The sequence below is a fragment of the Zea mays genome, chromosome 3, assembly GCF_902167145.1.
Source record: "Zea mays cultivar B73 chromosome 3, Zm-B73-REFERENCE-NAM-5.0, whole genome shotgun sequence".
Lineage (NCBI taxonomy): Eukaryota > Viridiplantae > Streptophyta > Magnoliopsida > Poales > Poaceae > Zea > Zea mays.
In genome coordinates, this window is record NC_050098.1 from 99,471,143 (window position 1) to 99,483,440 (window position 12,298).

Genomic DNA, 12,298 nt, shown 5'->3' on the forward strand with positions numbered 1-12,298 from the left:
ATGGAACCCTAGTTCAGTACTGATCTGAATTTATAGCTTCATTTAAGTGATAAGAAGTTAATAAAGACCATGATGAATAATATAAGGACACATGCAATAATGGCAAGAAAAATTTAGTAGACCCCTGACCACTAATGTACCACTGCAAAAATGATAACCACCCCAAACCATCACAGTAAATGGGTTAAACAAAGAAAACTTGGATTTTGCCAATACTTCAAATAAATCAAAAGAAAGACTAAAAATGGGAAACGATGAGAAACTCTATTTTTTCATAAGTACTTATGATGTATACTACAAGAGAAAAATATAAGACTAAGGTAAAAATGTAATAGAATACACCTCACCCCCTGCCCCATGAAAAAGACCATATATTCCAAGAAATCTTACAACCCATTCCCTATAAGTAAAATTAACCAACTTTAAGAATGATTTCTCTTGCGCAAAGAAGAAGCTAGAAAAATTAGAAAACCTGTTGTTTGACATTTTTCAATTATAGAAGTAGTGGAAAGCACCACTAAGCCCCCAAACTTTAGAAAATCATCATAAATTAACCAGTAGGTATCTTTGGCTAAAATTTGGCATAAAGTCATATTATTACACCTAGATACCAATAAAAAACCTTAGGGTAAAATCCACTCCTAAAAGAGAGTTGTAGTTCAAAGCACCCCCTCTGCCCTAAATTTTAATATTTTTGTGTAGAGAAAACATTCTTATTTTAAGCCTCAATTTTTAGACTAAATTTTATAAACTAGTGAAAAGCCACTGTAATTTTTACTGGAGTTTTGTAAATTTTTAAATCAATGATGTAGTTCAATTCCACTCTAAAAGCCTAAGTAGGAAAAGGAAAAGAAAGGATTAATGAAGTACTAAATTAAGCCATAATAACTTCCGCCAAAAACTTATTAAGTCTTCACTAAAACATTGAAGGATTGTTGAGTACAACATTAATCCAACTTCCTAGACTGGCCACACCTACTTTTAATTACCAAGTATACCACTAAAATCTTCAATAGTAAGACTAAGACCTATCTTGCTAACTTAATTTCTTCACCTTGCATCATAGTCATTAAATTTACATATCATAGCATACATGTATCTTATTCATTGAATTTATTAGATTGCAACCTCGCTGACGGAGAGTACGTGCTCATCCCCGAGCAAGGAGTTGCCCAAGAGGAATTCCAGGAGCCAGCTCTAGAGCCTGCCACCGAGGATCTCCCCGCAGCCCCAGCTTTTGAAGGCAAGCCCTGATTTTATGCATAACCGTTTATATATGCTACTTTACTACACTTAATGTTTGTAGGCTTGTAATATGCACTTAAGTGTAGGAGTTGCCTGAAACCCTAGTTGCATAAACTCATGATTCTTTTTTGAGATGGATACTAGTATGCTAGGTCGAGTAGCTGCTTTGCTAATTAGGGATCTCGGTAAAAGTCGAGTGATTTTTCTAGCACTCGCGCGAGGTTAGGAAATTAATTTTATTCATCTTGATAACGAGATCTATGATGGTCTATGGACTTGGATCCATGGTGGATGCCTTGTCTATGAGACAAAAATGGAATTAAGGATTAATCTGTGGATACCTGAGTCAAGCGTTTGAACGTACTAGACACATGTCGGGAAATATGGTAACCGATAAGCCTAGTACCTGATTGAACCTGCCCACAAACTTTACTCCTCACTAGAACTGAGACGGGGTCTCCCATGCTAGCTATGGTGGGTACAAGCGCAACCGTTGCACGACGGCAGCCGGGGACAATTGGAGCATTGTACGCCAAGGCCGTGAGCCCTGTTTTGTTGCCAGGGAATCGATGGGGACGGTTGATATGTGTGGGGATGGAGTGCCCCTACATGTCGTGTGTTTAGCTTTACCTTGCAAGGTTAAAACACGATTCGAATCGTCTGCTTCTCACAGCTAATGAGACTGCTTGACCCCTTGTACTGCATCGAGTAAAAAGTGAAATGAGGTTTTACTTGAGATAACATGTTGATTGTACTAAATGATTGTTACCATGTATGCTTAGATAGGAGCAAACCTAGCTTAATTAAATATACTAGAACTGGAAAAGCTAAAACTATTTCTAGACTCAGCAAGTGCTTTTGGCAAACCAAACCCCTCCGCCAAACAACTTCATGGTCTAGAGGTAGAGGAGTAGACTCCTCACACCGGGTAAGTCTAGCTGAGTATTAGTATACTCAGCCTTGCTTGTGGCATATTTTTTACAAGTACACTATAGGATATGGTTGATGGTGTGACTTGGCCTTCCACCCTGCCACCGGGTTGAACGGTCGAGTGGGATGCTGCCTCGACAGAAGAGGACCAGGAGGAGTAGTGGGCTAGGCCTTGCCCTATTCCTCAGTATCGTCGTTATCGATTATCCGCTGCATTTTATTAAGAACTTGTTATCTTTTATTAAAACTCTGATTTATGTAATAACTCCAGTACTTTAATTCGTGGTTTCATGTTTATTGTATTCTCTCTGAGACTCACCATCGTGTGAGCTAGTGGTATTCGATCCTTGGTAAGTGGCTTTATCAGACTAGATCCGAGGGACTGACGGGGTATTCCGATTTAAGTGTGTTGCTGCCTCCAAGGTGTAACTCGGGCACTTAAGCTGGAATAATCTATGTGGTTCCGCCACAGCCTTTTCCAATTCATTGTAGGCCACATGAGGGACAAAGCGGACCATCTTGTTAAAGCCCACTTCATATTCTGTGACCAACTTCTTCTCCTGCTTGTAAGACTGCAAATCTATCTTCATCTTCTCCAGGAAAGTGACTAGGTAAAATCTCCTTTCAAATTGCATGATAAAAACATTCCAGGTCATGATTCTCGGTGAAGAGGAGTGAGCTGCATGCACGCCTCTCCACCAAATTTGAGCCTCCCCCTTCAACAGTTGCATGCCAAAACGAACACGATCACCAAACACAATCTCAAAAACATCCATCTTATCTTCCATATTAGTCAGCCAATCCACCGCCTCAACCGGAGTACCACTGCCATCAAAGGTGTCCAGCTTCATGGCCATCCACTGCATCAGAGAGAGACCACTGACGGGAAGGGGCACCTTAGCCCCACCACCTGGAGCAGCACCCACAGGGATAGTGCCCCCTGGGAACTCCTCCACCACCGGCACCCTAAGCAGCACCAGCAGGAGCAACAGGAATGGCTTGCCTCAGAATGGCCAACTCGTGCTGCATGGCCTGCATCGCGGCTAACATTGCCGCCGAACTCATAGAATCTCCACTATGATCTTGCGGGCTGCCACGAGCCCTACGAGGCGGCATAACTGCAGCCACATGAGTAAATAAATAAATAAATAAATAAAAATGGCATAACACCAACTTCAAGTAATATCAAACGAGCACTGATAATTCATAATATAGCAATAGTAAAGCAAGCAACCCATCCTATATCTGCAGTGTGTCAATTTATCATCATTTCCTTGCTAGGACCTACATCCTATCCCTCTAATACCAACTGTAACACCCCAAGGTCTCCAAACACCCCGAGTGCCACCAAAAACACCCTTCCCACAAACTGCTATTGTAACACCCCAGTGTTACCTAGAGTTCTTCTCAGTGCTAACTCAAGACCATTATCACATGTGAATTAAATTGAGCAAAGACACCAAAAACTTGGGAACACAAATTCAACTAAGACTTTTTATCTTAAGAATCATGCCCTAATCATATCATGCACCTTAAAGTGAGAAAAATGCACAAAACCCTAAATAACCCTAAGTAAGCCATTTAAGTGCAAAAGGGAAAAACTTGTAAAAAGATTATTAAAAAACCAAAAATCATGATGAGAACCAAATAACAAAGTTGAAGTGCACTAAATAAACCACAAGATGTAGTAAGGAAGCTTCATCAGTAGAGCTTCGCAAAATTCCCAAAAGACCCCTCAAGCAAGAATTTCAAAAGGAAAATTCAGAAAATTTAGAACTAAATTTTTACCTCTTCATGAAGTTCAGCCGTGTTCTCTGTTTTCCAACTCAAATCTACAAAACCCAAATATGAAAGTGACGCCAAATTAACTTGAACACACCATGGCAAAGTTTGAAATCAAACAAAAACCGTTTGACACATTTTGACTCGACCTTAGTCTCGGTTTTCAGCCGAGCGACAAACCCAACTTCGCCCCCTCGTATCTTGCGAATCTGAGATCCAATCCACTCAAGTGTTGTAAGAGAAACAAAGAGTAAACGACAAAGAAGAATTCAAGTGTAGGTATTTGGGAGAGTTACGAGAAGATCGTAGAGCCAATTAGCGTTTGAAAATGACCAGACCGAGCGATGCCACATGTTCGATGGCTTGCCTGACCGGCAGAGCGCGGACTGGCCGCGGTAGCGCGCGCCCCGCGCGTGGTCGCCTCGCCCCACACGCCTGCGCCTCGCCCTCGCCTATATGTGCCCCAGAGGCCTTAGCCGTATGCACTTGTGCACCCAAAACCCCGCCCGAGCCAGAGATCACCGGAGTTCGCCGTTGAAAGCGAGCGTCACCGCCCGCCATCACTGCCCGAGCACGACCGTCGTGGTCGGTCTTTTACGTCGACCCCCAACCTCGCCCTAGCCCCTGGACGGCTTCCCCGAGAGGCTGTGAAGCTTCCCCAAGCTTGAGCCGAGGCTTTGCCTCACCGGAGAAGCGGGATCACCGTCGCCGGACTTTGGCCGCCCGCCACCGCACGTAGACTGAGCTATCAGGTGAACCATTCTTCAATTCCTCGCACCCATGCCTTCCCTGAACCCTAGTGAAGCTCATTGACCGGTTTAATTGAACTCTACCGCCCTGGATAGACTGGAGCCCTTGCCACCGACGAGCTCCCCTGTCTGCGCATGTGGACCGGCCTACTCCGACCATCCCTGGTGACGATCCACACATCGGCGTGACCGTCACAACCTCCCCTACACCCTCGACCACCTCACCGGAGCAATCTCGTCGCCGGTAAGCCCCTCTGCCCTTTCCTCCGCTGTGGGTACTGTTTAATTGGGGGAAGGACCTCGGGTTAGGTTTAGTAAAACCCCATGGGGTTTTCTGAATTGTCAGTGACACATGTGAATAGTGACCTGAGGACTAGTCTGTAAGGAAATCTGAAAACACTCGCTAGGGACCCCGATTCAAAGTTAGTTTCCATTTAACCATTTCTGATTAATTCTTTCTAATGAACAAAGAACTTAGGAAATTCATAACTTGAGAAATATTTAACTAAAATTGTCAAACCAATTTTGCTGGATTCAAAATACTATGGACTATCAGGCAAAAATAGTAAACCCCAAGGTTTCTGCAATAATTTTTAGAGTTTTGAATTAAATAAGGAAACTGCCCAAACCTTATTAATCTAGAGAAAAATAGGAATACTTTTGTGCTAGGCTTAAGAAAATTTGTGTAGATACATACCCAACATATGCACTGTTTAAAAATACTAAGCACCCTAGTATACAAGATTAACTCAAGTTTTGTTATTAAAGACTATATCTGTCCAAAACATAGGAAGTTAAGAAAGGCAGTAGAAAACAATAAAGAGAGGATGAACATATTTTTCCTAGTATACTTAAGTGATAAAGAGCATAGGAAAAATATAGAGAAACCTAGTCTAGAGCAAATCTAAGGTTAATTATTTATTAGGCACTAAGAAATCCAGAAAAGCCATAATTAAAAATATAAGGACCATTTAAAAAATGGTAAGAAAATTTCAGTAGACTCCTAACTGCTAGAACACCACTACAAAAATAGTAGATACCCCAACCCATCACAATAGTAGATGCTTTGCTAATTAGGATCTCGGTAGAAGTCGAGTGATTTTCTAGCACTCGCGCGAGGTTAGGAATTGAATGTATTTATCTTGAAAACGGGATCTATGATGGTCTATGGATTTGGATGCAGGGTGGATGGCATGTTCATGAGATGGAAATGGAACTAAGGATTAATGTGTGGATACCTGAGTCAAGCATTTGAACGTACTAAACACATGTCAGGATATATGGTAACCGGTAAACCTAGTACCTGAGTGAAGTTGTGGGCGCGAACTTTACCCCTCACTCGTCCTGAGACTGGGTCTCCCATGCTAGCTATGGTGGGTACAAGTGCGGTCACTGCACGGCGGCAGCCGAGGTCAGTGGAGCATTGTATGCCAAGGCGGTGAGTCCTGTCCGCAAATGGGGAATCGATGGGGACAGTTGATATGTGCGGGGACGGAGTGCCCCTACATGTCATGTGTTTAGGTTTACCTTGCAAGGATTAAAAAACTCGATTCGAATCGTCTGCTTCTCGCAGCTAATGAGACTGCTTGACCCCTTGTACTGCATTGAGTAAAAAGTGAAAAGAGGCTGATATGAGATAACATGTTGATTGTACTAATTGATTGCTACCATGTATGCTTTAGAAGGAGCAAAATTAGCTAAAGTAAATGATACTAGAATTGGAAAAGCTAAAAATTGATTTTAGACTCTGCTAGTGCTTTTGGGAAACCAACCTCTCAGCCAAATAGCTGCATGGTCTAGAGGTAGAGGAGTAGATTCCTCACACCGGGTAAGTCTAGCCGAGTATTAGTATACTCAGCCTTGCTTGTGGCACAATTTTTGCAGGTACGCTTCAGGACATGGTTGATGGTGTGACTTGGCCTTCCACCCTGCCACCGGGTTGGACGATCGAGTGGGATGCTGCTCCAGCAGGAGAGGAGCAAGAGGAGTAGTGGGCTAGGCCTTGCCCTATTCCTCAGCATTCGACGTTATCGACTATCCGCTGCGATTTCAATTATGATCTTGTTTCAGTTTACTGAAAAACTCTGATTTATATAATAACTCCAGTACTTAATTTGTGGTTACATGCTTTATTGTATTCTCTCTGTGACTCACATTCGAGTGAGCTAGTGGTATTTGATCTTGGATAAGTGGCTTTATCGGACTAGATCCGAGGGACTAACGGGTTATTCCGATTAAGTGTGTCGTTGCCTCTAAGGCGAGACTTGGGCACTTAAGCTGGAATAATCTGGGCGGTTCCGCCACAGCTGGTATCGGAAAAAATACCACCACAGAGAAAGCAATAAATCGTGAATACCAACCTTTCAAAAAAATAAAACTTGCTTAGAAACCAGTATTGGAATCGTCAGGATTAGAACGCTAGACCTAGGACGAAAGGCCTTAGGAATAGTGGGGAAAACAGGTGGCTAGTTTAGTAGGCCCTATGGGCCAGTCTTAGGATTTCAAGGATGCCCTAAAAGCACCCTTCTGATTCGGTGAGGAGACACTCTTTTCAGCATGCATGCATTATAAAACACGAAATAATTAGAAAATTTAAAAGAGTAAGAAAATTGATCGAACCCACTTCCTTTTAACAACCCAGGCTCTTATTTTTTTTCTTCCTCTACCATAATCTTTACATCTAATCCTCTTCCACAGATGACTTCACCCACCCCCGCCAATGGAGGAGACACTCGTTTCAGTTCTGATTTCCTTTCTCACGAGGGTTTCCCTTCCATCCTGTGGGAGGTGCTCAACTCCACCGGTTACCCTACGCCCCCTTTGTACACGGTGCAGCTGTATGAGGAGCATCAGGTGCCATGTTGCCTAGTCTGGCTGACTTTGGAGGCACACCCCCTTCAGCCGGGTTGGCGTTCCCTTGATTCCGAGACTATTGGATTTAGGACGAACGACACCACCGAGGCAGTAGCTATGAAGACCCTGTTGACTTTCTGCGGCTACCATCCCTTGGAGATGGTGATGCACCCACTAGGACTCTTCCCTGCGGAGAAGAGGGATAACCCCATGTGGTGCAACCGTGTGAGCCATGTGAAGGACGTGTGGGCTATGTATCCCGACTTAGTTGGGAGAATCACTGTTCAGTGCATGAGCGCACTGTACCGCCTACAGGCCCTGCAGAGCGACGCTATGGCACACCTTGCTAACCTCTCTCAGACCACTAAGCTCACCCTCAACAACCGAGAAGACTTCGTGGTCGACCTATCTTCAGAATTGGTGGAGAAGGACCTACAGGTGGAACAGCTGGGCCAGTGCATCGCTACCCTGGAGCAGCAGGTGGAGATCCGGGACAACACCATTGATGTCTTGGAAAACCAGCTCCACGATGTGCAGTAGGAGCTTGAGGAAGCTAACGACCATCTGGACATGCACCACCTAGAGATGGAGGCAAACGAGACCGAAAGCGAGGGAGAGGAGGCTTCGGAGGAGTTAGGACCAGCCCCTGGTACCAATGCAACTCACTTCGAGATGCCCCTTCATTCGTATCTAGTGTTTCTTCCACTACTCAGGGTTGATGGGTTAATTTGACGCATTAGGAGGATAGAAACCCCGCACGAGCTTAGTTGGCATCAGATTTTGGACTAGGCTTATGGGTACTTTCCCCTAAATTGTTGTAACCCAGGAGAACTTTTGCAAGCAATGAACTGAATGTGATCATGTTATCCTCGTTTGAGTTGATGTTATGTTATGACATTTTCTTTCCGTATAATATAAAGCATATTGTTCGGAATTGTGAATTGGAATAACAATGGCAAAAATCTTTGTTTTCAGATGGCAGCTAGGCAGCGTCACAGGCAGAACGAGCAAGTTCCCCCACCACCTCCTCCAGCTCCCACGGTGCAGGAGCTGATGGCTCAGCAGAATGAAATTCTGCGACAACTTTTGCAGCGCTAGCCCCACCCTCATCAGTATGGTGGAGGCCAGCCGCAGTGACCTCTGGCTGCGGCAACCTATCAGGAGTTCCTGAGCATGCAATCGCCCTTGTTCACCAAGGCAGAGGATCCGTTGGACGCCGACGTGTGGCTATGCGTCGTGGAGTCCAAGTTCCCCCTCCTCACGGGAGACTGCCCTGACGACACCAAAGCTCGCTTCGCCGCGCAGCTGCTTCGCGGGCCTGCTCGGACATGGTGGGACCACTTTCGCGCCATGCTACCTGTTAGTCATGAAGTGACATGGGAGGAGTTCAAGACTGCCTTTAGGGGTCATCACATTCCAGCAGGGATTCTGGACTGCAAGCTAAATGAGTTCCTGGCACTCACTCAAGGGATCCATACTGTGTTGCAGTATGCCCAGGCCTTCAATGACCTGTGTCAGTACGTGGGATATCATGCTGACTCTGATGAAAAGAAGAGAGACCGCTTCCGCAGAAGTCTCAACACCAAGCTGCGTGAGCGTCTCAACACTGTTCGGGCTGATAGCTTCAATGAGTTGGTCAACCTAGCCATATCACAGGAAGACTGTATTGTAGCTCACTGAGTAGAGAAGAAGAGGAAGGCACCAATGTCAGGACCCTCCGCTCCACCCCAGAGGTTCATGATTGTTTCCAACAATCAGAGCAGAGGATTTCAGCAGCAGGCACGCAGATGTGTGATCAGGCCACCTCAGCAGCAGCAAGCACCCAACCGCTTTCCAGCTCCCGCTTCAAGGAACAATCAACCCTAGCAGCAGCAATAGTTCCGCCAGGGAAATGGGAACAAGTGCTTCACTTGTGGCAATGTGGGTCATTATGCCAAGAATTGCCCAAGGAATCAGCAGAGGCAGATGCCAACACCAAATCAAGACAAAGGAAGAAAGCAGAAGGTACAAGTCAGGCAAGGGAAGCTCAATTTCACTACTCTGGCGGAGCTACCTGAATGCACACCCGTCATGACTGGTATCTTTTTAGTTTTGAATCAACCTGCATTAATTCTATTTGATTCTGGTGCATCACATAACTTCATTAGCCAGAAGTTCAGTGCTAAATGTCAATTACCCTTCTGTCATACCCGAGGATCTTTTATGATCGCAACGCCAGGAGGCAAGGTTGCAACAAATCAATTAAATCAAAGCGTGCCTATTCGGCTGGGGAGCAACATTGTCAAAACCACCCTCCTTATTCTAGGATTGGAAGATGTGGACATTATTTTGGGAGCCAATTGGATGACCCGACACTAAGTGGTGCTAGATGTAGCCCACCGCATCGTCGAAATCCAATCCCCAATCTGTGGAAATTTCACCTTATTTCTGCCCAGCCAAGTCTCTACTCGATCATGTGCTTTGGCTATGATAGAGTTACCCTTGAAGAAAATTCCAGTGGTCTGTGAGTATGCAGATGTTTTTCTTAATGAATTGCCAGGAATGCCACCAGACCGAGATATTGAATTCACCATCGAGTTGCAGTAGGGAACGACACCTATTTCCAAGAGGCCTTATCGCATGCCACCCGCTGAATTGGCAGAATTGAAGAAACAATTACAGGAATTGTTGGACAAGGGTTTCATCCGCCCAAGTACTTCTCCTTAGGGATGTCCAGCCTTGTTCGTGAAGAAGAAAAATGAAAGCTTGAGGCTATGTATAGATTACCGCCCACTCAATGCGGTGACTATCAAGAACAAGTATCCTTTGCCTTGTATTGATGTTCTTTTCGATCAATTGGTTGGAGCCAAAGTGTTTTCCAAGATAGACCTTTGCTCTGGCTATCATCAAATCAAGATACGAGCAAGTGATATTTGGTGATGTCATTTGGGCTGACTAATGTGCCAGCATACTTGATGTATCTGATGAATTCTGTCTTCATGCCTGAACTGGACAAGTTTGTGGTGGTTTTCATCGACGATATATTGGTGTACTCCAAGAATGAAGAAGAGCATGCTGGTCATCTGCATGTAGTGCTTCAACGTCTGCTAGAGCACCGTCTTTATGCCAAACTGTCTAAATATGATTTTTGGCTAAAAGAAATCAAATTCTTGGGTCACACTATCTCTTAGGCTGGTATAGCTACTGATCCAGATAAAGTGCAAGAGGTGATGAACTGGAAGCCGCCAACAACTGTCCGTCAGATCCGAAGTTTTCTGGAATTGGATAGTTATTATCGAAGATTCATTCTAGACTTCTCTCGAATTGCGAAGCCCATGACTGAATTGTTGAAGACGGGAGCCAAGTTTGACTGGGGTCAGAAGTGCGAAGGTGCTTTCCACACCCTGAGGCAGCATCTGCCCATAGCACCAGTGTTAGCGCAACCCGACAACAACAAACCTTTTGATGTGTACTGTGATGCCTCTGGCACTGGACTAGGTTGTGTTTTGATGCAAGACAACCGGGTCATTGCCTACGCATCAAGGGCACTCAGGCCTCATGAGCAAAATTATCCCACCCATGACTTGGAGTTAGCAGCCGTAGTTCATGCATTGAAGATGTGGAGACACTATTTAATGGGAACCCACTGCAACATCTTCACAGATCATAAGAGCCTTAAATACATCTTTACTCAGGCTGATCTCAACATGAGGCAGAGAAGATGGCTAGAGCTGATCAAGGACTACGACCTGGAGGTACACTACCACCCAGGGAAAGCCAATGTAGTGGCTGATGCCTTAAGTCGGAAGTCGCAATGCAACTGTGTTATGATGGATTCTCGCATCAATACCCTGTGTGATGAGTTGAGCAAGATGAAAATCGAAGTGATTCCTTCTGGTGCTTTGTCTCGCCTTTCTATTGAGCCAACTTTGCAAGACCAGATAATCATGGCCCAACTCAGTGACAAGGGAGTGCAAATTATTAAAGAGAACCTCCATCAGAAGACAAAGAAGTATAAGTGTTTTCGCCAAGATAGCAAGGGTATATTATGGTTTGAAGATAGATTGGTGGTTCCTAAAAGCAAGGATCTCAAGAAGAAAATCTTGGATGAGGCTCATCTCTCCAAATTCTCCATGCATCCGGGAAGCACCAAGATGTACCATGACCTGAAGCCCCCTGTATTGGTGGACTAGAATGAAGAGGGAAATATCCCAGTATGTATCGAAATCTGACACATGTTAGAGGATAAAGGCAAGCCATTTAAAATCAGCTGGTGCCTTGCAACACCTATCAATACCTTCAAGGAAATGGGATGACATCAACATGGATTTTATTGTGGGTCTGCCCAACACCTCTCGGCATCATGATTCGATTTGGGTCATTGTGGATCGATTGACAAAAGCGGCACATTTTCTTCTAGTGCACACCACCGATAAGACTCAGAAGTATGCAGAGTTGTACATTGATCGAATCGTGTGTTTGCACGGTTACCCCGGACCATCGTTTCTGACCGAGGAGCCCAATTCGTTGCCAGATTTTGGGAACAATTGCAAGAGTCTTTGGGGACCAAACTAATAAGGAGTTCAGCTTACCACCCTCAGACTGATGGTCAGACCGAAAGGGCAAATCAAATTCTTGAAGATATGCTAAGGGCTTGTGCGATCGATTGCGGCAAGAACTGGGATAAGTACCTCTCCTTGGCAGAGTTCGCTTATAACAACAGTTATCAATCCAGCATAAAGATGGCACCTTTCGAAACC